The sequence below is a fragment of the Mastomys coucha genome, unplaced genomic scaffold, assembly GCF_008632895.1.
Source record: "Mastomys coucha isolate ucsf_1 unplaced genomic scaffold, UCSF_Mcou_1 pScaffold5, whole genome shotgun sequence".
NCBI lineage: Eukaryota > Metazoa > Chordata > Mammalia > Rodentia > Muridae > Mastomys > Mastomys coucha.
The window spans coordinates 74,067,782-74,079,360 of NW_022196911.1; the positions used below are offsets into that span (position 1 = coordinate 74,067,782).

The 11,579-nt window shown below is 51.2% G+C and overlaps 1 protein-coding gene across 6 annotated transcripts in view; it reads right to left on the minus strand.

The window, feature by feature from the left end:
• Foxn1 (forkhead box N1) overlaps positions 1 to 9,135 on the minus strand; it is a 28,125-nt gene extending 18,990 nt beyond the window's left edge. For 3 of the 6 annotated variants that reach the window (XM_031353782.1, XM_031353783.1, XM_031353785.1), the window contains exon 1: positions 8,821 to 9,134. The gene's annotated coding sequence lies outside the window, so the exon portion shown is untranslated. Of the gene's footprint in view, positions 1 to 8,820 lie in introns of all 6 variants that reach the window. The other 3 variants (XM_031353784.1, XM_031353781.1, XM_031353786.1) reach the window with 2 other exon arrangements.
• Positions 9,136 to 11,579: the final 2,444 nt, after the last annotated feature.

The window sequence follows — 11,579 nt, forward strand, 5'->3', positions numbered from 1 at the left end:
CCCTAATTACCCTTGTTGGGGGTGGCAGGGAAAGACCTGGGGACTGTGCCCGAGGCTCACATCTCTCAGGATTCTGGGAGTCTAGGGATGTCAAGAAGATGGGGTTTCTAGCAGGTTTCTTCCTACCAATCTGGGGTCCCAAAGGCAACCCTCTATCTAGACTCTCTGGCTCTGGATGCTGCCTGGGTTTGTAAAAGAGTGATGGATGAAAAGCAGCCAGAGGCAGGTGTGATGACTTAACAGGAAAAAGGGCCCACTTCAACCCTGACAACCTGAATTTGATTCCTAGGACCCACATGGTGGCTGGAGAGGACCAAGTATAGCATCCCCACTCCCCACAGCCCCCCCCCCCGCCACCTCCATATTCTTGCTGTAGCATGCATGCACATGTACACACACACACACACACACACACACACACACACACACACGCACTCACACGTACATACACTGTAGTAAGAAAAGCAAACATATCCCCCTTGCAACACTCTGTGAGCCACTCACACCTGCAGCCAGGTTATTCCGATCTGTGTCGAGTCTTTTATAAAGATGCCTGTCATTCCTTAGCCTCTTCAAGCAGGCTGCTCAGAAAGCATCCTTCAGAAAGTGCATTCTGAAAAAACACTCGAGCTACCTTCTCTGCCCTAGACGACCTGGAAAATTTCCTAGATATTTACTCTTAATTCTTATCATCTCGTCCATTTACCTTATGTGCCAAGGACCACTCCCCACTAGCTAAGGGAGGTAGACTCATTCCATCTCCACGGAAGGTCCCAGCTTTGCTGAGAATGTCTGATGCTGGCTGGCAGCCTCCTCTTTTCTCACAAATATCTGCCTAGCATGCTTTTCTTTCCATAGTCTTTACCACCTCTGGGCAGCTTCCTCCGCACCCCCCCACCCCCACAGTCCTCCCTATCTCCACCCCGTCCTGATCCCCAATGAAGCCATGTCTAAACACTTACAGTGGGCTCTGGGCCGTGGACACCATCCCGGCTTTGAGGAGTCATGCAGCTTTCAGCTTCAGGGGAGCCTCCATCCAGCTATAAATATGCCCACATGCCAGGACCGGCCCCCTGCCCCAGGGCAGGGGTGGGACTGCCTCCCCAGGCCAAGCAGGTAAGTCACATGCCCTATAAATGCCACAGGACCACAGGCCCTTCCCAGTAGCCCTGACCTCTCTAGACAGGTGGATGGATAGATGGGTGGATGGTTGGATGGAAGATGGATGGATGAACAGATAGATGGGCCATGGATAGACAGGTGGATGGATAGATGTCTTTGACATACCTTTGGATGCCTGTCTTGTAAATGGTCAGAAAGAGATTTTAAAGAAACAAGAAAGGCTGGTCCTCAAAGCTACCATCTACTCCTAGGATTGTTTTAGGTCTTCCTTCTCCCTTGCTGTGGCCACTTAGTTTAAGAGATTGGTCCTCCTGGACTCTCCCTCCTTAGAGACTTCTTTCTAGAGATCTCTCACATCTACCAGACTGCCCTCATCGCCTTTTCCTCCTTTCTTTCTTTCTTTTTTTTTTTTTTTTTTGGTTTTTCGAGACAGGGTTTCTCTGTGTAGCCCCGGCTATCCTGGAACTCACTCTGTAGACCAGGCTGGCCTCGAACTCAGTAATCTGCCTGCCTCTGCCTCCCAAGTGCTGGGATTAAAGGCGTGCGCCACCACCGCCCAGCTGCTTTTCTTCCTTTCTGCCTACCTGCCTCTGCTAGCGCCCCTGCTCCAGGACCGGGAGCCTACCCCCAGATCTTGTGTCTAGGAGCAAGGTGGCTTCCCCTTCAAGGTTAGCAGGCGTTCTCATATTCAGGAACATGACACCTTTGGATAGCCAGAGAGGGAAAAGCCCCCAGCTCCACCTTCCCAGGGGAATTTTGAAACCCTGAGTGGTGGGGAGAGACTTGACAAAGAATTTGGGGACAGAACTATTTCCTAGTTGGGCTGATAGTGTGTAATCTTAGTACTCAGGAGATGGAGGTGGAAGGATCACAGATTTAAGGTCAGCCTGGGCTGCATTTGTGAGACCTCATATAACAACAACAGGAAGAAAGAAAGAAAGAAAGAAAGAAAGAAAGAAAGAAAGAAAGAAAGACAGAGAGAGAGAGAAAGAAAGAAAGGAAGGAAGGAAGGAAGGAAGAAAGAAAGAAAGAAAGAAAGAAAGAAGGAAGGAAGGAAAGGAAAGGAAAAAAGGAAAAAGGACAGGCAGTGGTTGGTGTTGCAGGTCTTTAATCCCAGCACTCAGGAGGATCCCTGAGTTCGAGGCCAGCCTGGTCTACAGAGTGAGTTCCAGTATAGCCAGGGCTACACAGAGAAACCTTGTCTCGAAAAAACAACAGTGGCAATCATCATCATCATCTAAAAAAGAAACATTTGGATCTAAATGGAGAGCTGGGTAGGGCACCTGCTTAACCCTCTGGATGCACCTTACAGGGAACAGGGGTCTGGGGCCTTAGACACTGGTTTCCAGAGAGGAATTTCCCCTCAAACCCTCAGTCAGCTTAGCCAAGACCAAAAAGACAGGACAAGTAGTTGAGGGAAGGACTGAAGGGCCAGGAGGGTTTATCACCTTCATCCTTCCTGAGGTGAGCCACATCTGCCGAAGAGATGTGAAGGAGGAGAGGCTGAAGGGCAGAAGAAGCTGCTGGCTTCTGAGAGCCCATTAGAGGCCAAGAAACCCCACCCCACAATGACATCATTTGGAACTGAGCCTCTTCTGCAACCCCTAAAATCGGGTGCTGGGCCAGTTGGCTATGTCAGTAGCTGGCAGCTGAAGATTTGATCTGTAAATCTAGCAGGGATGATGGGAACTTCTGTCACCTCCTCCCCTAACCCGGGTTCTCTCCTGAAGGCTTCACCAAGCTTGGGCTCTCCTGTTTCCTCCAGAACCCCTCTTTCCCTCTTGGGCACTATGGGAAGACCATCCATCTCCTGGCTCTGTCACCAGCATGGGCTAGTGACTAGGATGCAGCTTACTTCCTTCTCTGTGAAACAGTGACTTCCTTCTGCCCTTGCACTCATCCCCTGCTATGCTGTTCTAGGAGCAGATGAGAACCATGAAGAAGCCTTCTATGGAGGGAGCCAACATTCCGCCTTCCACCCTGGGATCCTAGGGAGCCATGGCACTGCATGAGAACTTTCTATGTTCCCTATAGACGTGCGAGTCTATCAGTTGCCTTTTGCCTGCTCACCTTAGTAGGGGCCTCAGGTGGCCCAGAATGTCACTGTCCCTTGGTCAGAGGCCTCTCTCTGTACATATTATTACCAGCACTGCTCATTACCACCACTATTATTAGGGGTATTAATTCTACCACCACTGCTAATAACCCTGATTCAGCACAAGATGGACGCAAGCTGGCGCACTTCCTGCCCTATGTCCAAGCAAAGGGCAGGCAGGGCAGCCATTGGCTCCAAGCATGAACCAAGGAGGAGGAAGCACATTGGAAGATGCTCCCATCCAAAGCCTGTCAGTGTGACAGAGAGAAGAACTGAAGTCAACCAAAGGGACAGATGACTTTGTTTGTTTTTGTGGGGCTAGGACTGAACATCGGTCTTGCCTGTGCCTGGCAAGTGCTTCCCCAATGAGCTTTAGACTCAATTATTTTTTTTTTTTTTCTTTTTGGTTTTTCGAGACAGGGTTTCTCTGTATAGCTCACTCTGTAGACCAGGCTGGCCTTGAACTCAGAAATCTGCCTGCCTCTGCCTCCCAAGTACTGGGATTAAAGGCGTGTGCCACCACCGCCTGGTCCAATTCTTTTTTTTTTAAATATTAAAACAAGATCGCAGTTACTAAATTGCTTAAGCTGGCTTTGAACTCACTATATGTCCCAGGCAGGCCTTAAACATCTTATCTGCCTCAGCGTCCTGAGGATTAGAGACCTGCACTGCCATGCTAGGCTGGGGATGACTTCCTAGGCAGGTGTGTTGTACACACCACTCCTTCCTCTGGATGCTGGTCATGTTGAGCTGGCTCTGAGATCCCAGCATGCCCTTGGAGAAGTGAGAGATTCGGAGGGACTTCCTGAGCGGCTCAGCTACTTGGCCCCACCTTTCTTCCTTGACATTCTACATCCTTCTAGCTTTTCCATTACCCCAAATTTCCTCTCTCAACCCGTCTCACACTCTAAGCATGTTGCATATAGGCCCTTTTTTTTTTTTTAATTTTTTGAGACAGAGTTTCTCTGTGTGTCCTGGTCTGTCCTGGAACTTACTCTGTAGCCCAGGCTGGCCTTGAACTCACAGAAATCCACCTGCCTCTGCTTCTTGAGTTCTGGGATTAAAGGCATGTGCCTCCACTACCACTACCTGGCTGTTCTTTTTTGTTTGTTTGTTTGTTTGTTTGTTTGTTTGAGACAGGGTTTCCCTGTATAGCCCTGGCTGTCCTGGAACTCACTCTGTAGACCAGGCTGGCCTCGAACTCAGAAATCCGCCTGCCTCTGCCTCCTAAGTGCTGGGATCAAAGGCGTGCGCCACCACTGCCCAGCCTGGCTATTCTTTTTATTTGTTTGTTTGTTTTTCTTTTTTCTATTAGACAGAATTTCATCGTGGATTCCAGGTTGACTTCAGACTTGCTATGTATCTTGGACTACCCAAACTCAGCAATCCTCCTGCCTCAGTCTGCTCACTGCTGGGATTTCAAGAGACACTTCTCTAAGTCACTTGATCTGTAGGTGCCCCTGGTAGACTCTAGGACCCCTTCTATAGAGGGTCGGGATGCAGACTACCACTGACTGAACATTGATGTAGTTCTTCTGGCTGTGTCAGAGGAAGAGTTGACAAATGTGATAACTGATCTTCACATCACAGTGGTGTGTGTGTGTGTGTGTGTGTGTGTGTGTGTGTGTGTGTGTGTAAGTCATCATCCTTGGTCACATCCTATGGCACTGAACCTGATAGGCTGCTACAGTCTGGGACATGGCTGTGGAATTTACAAGTGTAGGTGGGACTTCCATCTGTCTGCAGGCAATCCGGTTCCAGGGCCACGCCCTGTTCTGGGTGTCTGCGTGTATACTGACTGTGTGATGGTGCTAAGTAAGCCGACTATGTGTTGATGCTAGGCTGGCTGCAGTTTGTCACAAATAGTGGTTTCAGGCTGGGAGGGTGCCGAAGGCCCTTGGAAGGTTTTTGAGGGTATGTTGGTAGCTGGCTAACTACATTATCATTCTGCAAGTTTTGGGTAGAGAGTCAGGGCTGTGCCTCCCAGCAAGCAGGTTCTAGGTAGCATCTCCGAGAGGTCTTAAGGAATAACCCCCTACTCTCCCACACACACCCAAGGAGCTTCCAGAATCTTCCTGAGAGCTCAGGTTCCCTTCCCTGTGACTCACAGCAGCTTCTAGTTCCCCGAGAGATCACGATTCAGCTAATTCTTTCCCCAGTCCCATTAATCTGAGCTGACTAAGCAAGAGCCACAGGCGGGGTAGAGACTGGGGGATACTCATGACAGTGGCAATCATTCCTAAAGAACCCAGCCGGCCTTGTTTCAGTTGTTGTCCATCTTCCTGCCTTGGCCTAGCCATGTCTGATGGGATCCTTCAGTCATTCCTCTAGCTGCTGCCCTCCCCCCATCTGCCACACTGTTGTGGTATCAGACACTTGTCTTGTATCTGAACTCACCTTGATGGTTTCATTTTTATTTTGGGGGCTAATGTTGGCATCCAGGACCTCAGACCTATAAAGCACAGGATTTCTTACCAAACTATATATATTCCAGCTGAACTCCATTTTACTTTCTGCCAACATCCAGCTTTTTAGGGCCCATATGGGATCAGGAAGTTGAGAGCTTCTCTAGGGATGATCCCATACAATCCATTTGTCCCTGGGACATGGCTCTGGGCTTCTCAGTTCAGAGAATAATTAAGGGAGTACTGGGGGAGGTTCTAGATTCCCTGATTGTTACACAGGAATGCCCATCCATCCTGTGGGGATGCTGATGGGATCACAGGGCAAGGAGGGAGGGTGGGAAGAGTGGGGGATCCGAGTAAGAAATAAGGAGAGGCAGTAGGAGGGAAATGGGATTGTACAAACTTTGGAAAAGTTGGGGATAGGAAGGAAAGGTGGAAAGGAAGCAGAGCTGAGATGGGGCTGCAAGTGAGAGAAGGGAGGGCCAGGTATCATGGCTGCACCTGTAATCTCAGGACACAAGAGACCTACACAGCAGAAGCTCCAGCTCAAGTCAAACCTGGGACACATATGGAGAGCTGGCAAGGGGAAATGGGTTTAGGGCCCAAGGCAGGCAGGAAGGGATAGGAGTGCAACTTACTGGAGGGTCACTGGATGGGAACTTTTGGGATGCAGTCTCTCAGAGCTCAGCCAGTCTTTCCCCTGCACTGAGTACATTGCCGGACAATGCATCCCAGATCAGTACCGGCCTGCCCTCCCCAGGGAACTGCCTTCTGGGGTTACATGGGCCTCATGAAACAACTAAATGTAAAACGCTGAACTATCTCCCTGAAGCCACCATCTCCCATTGTGGAAGCCTGGCAGACCACCACAGGGATGATGGCCTCTGCCCTTTATCCTCTTTGTCCCTTCGGTATGGGGAACCAGAAGTGGCCCATAAGGTGAGTGGGGTAGCACACACCATTAATTCCAGCACTCAGAAGGCTGAGGGTTCCAGGGTAGCTTGGGCTAGATAGGGAAATCATGTCTCAAAAAAAAAAAAAAAATACACAGAGAGGCGGCCCCAATCTTGTCAGAATATGGTGCTGGAGAGAGTGACAGGGCAGCAGGCTGAGAAGTCCCTAGGACTTTTATGGGCTGAGGAACAGGCTCTGACTAGGTATATAGACTCAGGGCAGGTGGTGGGGGATTCTGCTGATCTGTGAAGACCAGGCTCAATGCAAGCTAGAAGAGGAAAGATTAGTAGAAAAGACTCCCTGGCTGGGAGCTCTTGGGTCCAAGTGGGATGACGCCCTGTCATTTTCTTAGAGGGCAGAAGGGACTTTCCATGGGGGCCAAAGGATGACATATGGCAGACAGCATGTGCCATGAGGGGCTTTTTCTTTTGTTTTTAACTGTCCCAAGGCTTCTTTCTCATGAAGAACAATAAAAGCTGTCAGTTGGGAGAAGTGTGAGATCTGTGTGTGGATAGACACAGATGAAGAGAGTAATGGGCCCTCGTGACATCCCTCCCCTCCCCCCAGTCTTTCCATTTTCTTGCTTTTCCATGGCTCACTCACTGGTCCAGAGAATTTCTGGGCTCCCTAAACCCCTGGGAACTAAAGTCCTCTGAGAACTCCCCAGCATTCCCGGGAGAACAGGTTCCTGGCCCGGAGTGAGGTGAGAGGCCTGGGGGTGCAGCGTGCCTCGGCAGGCCTTGCAGCCTGGAGCTGAGCTCGGCATAGGCTGCCCGGGTGGGGCCGGGTGGAGAGCTGGGAGGGCAAGTGCCCCTCCCCAAGGCATCTTCACCCCTGAGGATCCTCAACCGAGGGCAGCCCTTGGACCCTCTGTTTTCCCCTGGACCCGTCTTAGCCCCTCACAGAGCCACAAGGGAGAGGAGCCAGGCACCATGTGCTGCCCTGCCTCATCAGCTGGGATGCCGTTCTGATACCAGCATCTTGTCCTGTTCTGTAAGTCAGGATGGGAAAAAAAAAAAGCTCTTGCCAAGCCCAGTGGGGATAGGGCTAGAGTTCACTGCCCCCTTCTCACCCCATGCTCATCAATCAGTACAGGGGAACTGTGCTTCGTCTGTCAGTAGAAGAAAGAGAAGGAAGTGGAGAAGCTGGAGGTAGACACTACAGCAGTTATGATTTCAAAAAAAGCTATGAAGGAACTCGTGGACTCTCTTCCTAATGGTTTAGAGCACAGAGAAGACCAAGTTCTGTCTGGTGTGGGAGCAATCCGGCACGGGGGTCGGGATCAGAGGGGATGAGATGGGGTCCCGAGGGGAGGCATCTTCTCCATCTGGTCCTTTCTTGCTGAATGGCTGTGCCCTGCCACTGCACATACCCAGACATGTCCCCTGCACTTGTAGGTACAGAGCGAAGAGGCAAACACGCCCACTTATTACTCTAGCCTTAACCCAACCTGCTTCTTTGGGCACTGAAGGTGGGCTGGCAGGGGGGGTTCCACAGCAGATTCCAGGATTTTGAAGAGGCTTATTGTGGCTAGATTTCCCAATTCTAGGTTGGGGTGAGGGTGGGGGTCTGTGAACTCTCTGCCTGTCTCAGGTCTGCTGGCCACTCCTCTCTACTGCAGAGATCTTAAAGACGAGAAACATCTCCGGCGCTCAGAGAGGTGTGCCTCCGGCTCAGCATCGGCTCCTAGCCGCAGCACCTGTTGCTGCCTGTCTGCTTCTACACAAGGTGCACCATTCTCCTTTCTGCACGTCCAGGCTCCCCATGGAATCTGTGTCGTGCAGACCCCAGCCCAGGTATTCCAGAGAGATGGGGCAAGTTGCCAGAGCTAGGTACCCGACTTTCCACCCAGCCAGCCGCTCAGTCCTTGGCAGGGAATCTGCCTGTCTATCTTTAAACTCGAGCTGTCCACCCGGAGTCATAATTGCCTCCCAACGCAGGGTGGGTGCCACCACACAGAGCCACCACATTGACCTACTACACAGAGCCACCATGCACAGCAAGACAGAGGTCCTACATTACAGCAAGAAGGATCAAAGACGGAAGGCTTGGGCCAGGAAAGAGAGAGGAGTGTGGAGGAGGGGTCCCCTCAGCCTCCAGGTACTCACACTGATCCTGAGACTCCCTGGAGAGATGGTGAGACGCCGGGCTGAGGAGCACCCAGTGCCTCCTGGGGCCCATTAAAAAGCCAAGCCCCCTCCCCTGTTGGCCTCCACGGCTGACTTGGGCCAGGTCTCCTCTTACCTGCTCAGTGAAGCAGGTCAGCGTGGGGGCCTGGGTCTGAGGGGCCAGGAGCTCTGACCGTATGTCAGTCCGTCAGCCTGATTGTCCTGGGTCTGCGCTGACATCAGGTGAGGGGAGGCAGCTGCTGGGTGAGCCAATAATTATGATATCAGCTTCCCCTTGCCCCGAGGGGTTGCTGCCAAAAACGGGGAGAAGAGAAAGGTGACTAAGAAGGTAGTTTGCTCCTTGCCTCTTGTTTGACAGGTATAGGCTCCTGTGCCCGCCCTGGCCGCGCCCGGCCCCCCCAGTCCTCCCTTCCTGTGCCAGCCTGGGCCCCCAGTCCTTGCCAGCAGGCATGGCCTGTGGCTTGCGGGGGAAGGGGTGGCTCTGTGGCCCCCACCTGCATCCCAGAACAGAGATGTCAGCCCCCATGGGTGGGGCCCAGGCCTGTTGGGACATGCACCTGTGTGTCAGGAGAGCCCAGCCGCCACATGTGTGTTCACAGAGCTGGTAAGGGGGTTCTGGGAAGCAGCACATGGTTGCAGCACTGAGTCCTCTCAGGCATTGTGTGGACCATCAGTGATCAAGGCCTCCCCTCAAGGGCCCAGTGCTTTCTGGGAGATGTCCACGGGGTTGGCTCCTCTCATGTCATGTTATCTTGACTTTATATGTGTCAGTGTGTACCCCCAGATCCACGTGACTTTCCTCCCGTGTCTGTGGGCATGCCTGTTTCTCTGCAGGTCTTCCCATGGGGTTGTCTGTTTGCATCGATGTCTCCTCTAATGTCTGTGCATCTGTGGCTCTTGTCCGGTACTCAGGCCTGGGTCTCCATGCTATCATGCTATGTGTTGTTGAGTTTCTAGCCATGTGTCTCCGCTCTGGTCATCCTGCCCCATGTATGGGTGTGGGTGGAGATGGAGGCTGCTTAGTTCTTTGTCATCATCCCCTCAGTCACTCTTCATGATCTACAGAATGGAAATATCTGAGTGATTGTTGGTCCCCAGCCTCTCGGGGTCCACAGTTGGGGTACAGTGCCTAGGAAGTAGCCATCATGAATCTTACCTGAACAGTCCTGGGGCCTGTCCTTGCTCCTCTACAGACCTTTGTCCCATTGCTATTTCTTGTCCCCATTCTCTCCCTCCCTCCTTCCCTCCCCTCCTCTTGTCCTCCTCTTCTTCTCTGCCTGCCTGTACCTCTTCCTGGAACTAAGGACTGGTAAGATAAAACTCCTGTCTGGTGGGGTCAGGTACATAGCCTCTGGCCCAGGGTGCAGCAGGCCTATTTTCCCCCCGTTCATGGCATCTTCCTCTAAGGGCACAGTAGAGTTATGGCTGGAGGATGGCTCAGGTCTTGTAGAACAAGCATGGAATGAGCTGGAAACACTTGAAGACATCTTAGGCCAGGGAGATGGCTCAGTGGAGGCAGGAGGACCTGAGCTTGGGTCCCCAGCACCCATGTAAAATCCAGATCTGGCAGGACACACCCATAACCTGGGGAAGATGGAGGATCCTCAGGCAGTTGGTTTAGCCAAAATGGCAAGTTCTAGGTTTAGTGAGATGTCCTTTCTCAAAAAAGTAAGATAGAGACTGAGTGAGGAAGACTGATAGCATTGACTTCTGGCCCTCGAACACAAATGTACAAGTGAGTGCACCCAGGAACAAGTGTGCACAACACACACACACACACACACACACACACACACACACAGAGAGAGAGAGAGAGAGAGAGAGAGAGAGAGAGAGAGAGAGAGAGAGAACATTTGGAGATGTATGTTTTGGTCTTAAGACAGAATCCCCACACTGTAGCCTAGAACTCTCTACAATCACCCTGCCTCAGCTTCCTGAGCTGTGGAGCCTTGGGCACAGTGGACCTATTTGTACATAATGGTTAGCTGTGTGATCCTCTGCACTGGGCTTTGATCCTCGTCTCAGGAGATCATCTACAGCGTTGTTGGAAGGATTAAAAACGCTTACGTTCATGGTTCCCAGCACAACCCTTGGTGGGAACTGATGGTCAATAAGTATGCATCCCCCTTCCCTGTCTGAAGCCCTGGGGTGGAGGTGGGGGACAACGCAGGTACTTGGCAAGAGGATTTGTTTTCTGGGTCAATTCACCTTTCTCTAGGACTGATGAGTGGCTTTTCTTTAAGGGGAGCTGTTTTAAGGAAAGCTCCATTACTGTACAACTAATACTGAATGGAGTTTCACAGAGAAGCAGCGTAGTCCAGACTGTCTTGTGTGCTTGGGAATTGTTGCTCTGTCTGATGAATCCAGGGCTGATTGTCATTTCTAGACTCATAAATATTTCCATATGGATATTTTAGGCACAGAGAACCAGAACCACCTCCCCCCCCAAAAAAAAACCCCAAAAAACCAGTAAAGGCCCTTGCAGCCAAGACCAAATTACTAGCACTCAATCCCTGGAACCTGCATTGTGAAAGGAGCTAAATAGCTCCTGCAAGTTGTCTTCTGGCCTGTACACATATGTCTTGACATGAGGCTCCTCCCCTCCCTCAAATAAATAACTAAATATAATGAGAGAGTTTTGTTTTAAGATAAGGGGGGGAAAGCCAGGCAATGGTGGTGTGCCCTTTGATCTCAGACAGAGGCAGGTGGATCTCTGTGAGGCCAGCATGGTCCAGGACCGCCAGTCTCAGGGGGAAAAAAGGAAGCAAAGGATATAGGAAAGGAAAAGGTATTGTTTGGTTTTTGGACCTGGGATGAGAAACTGAGATGCATATTTTACATATCAAAGCGGGCTTGGCCTCCAGGTTCTCCCAG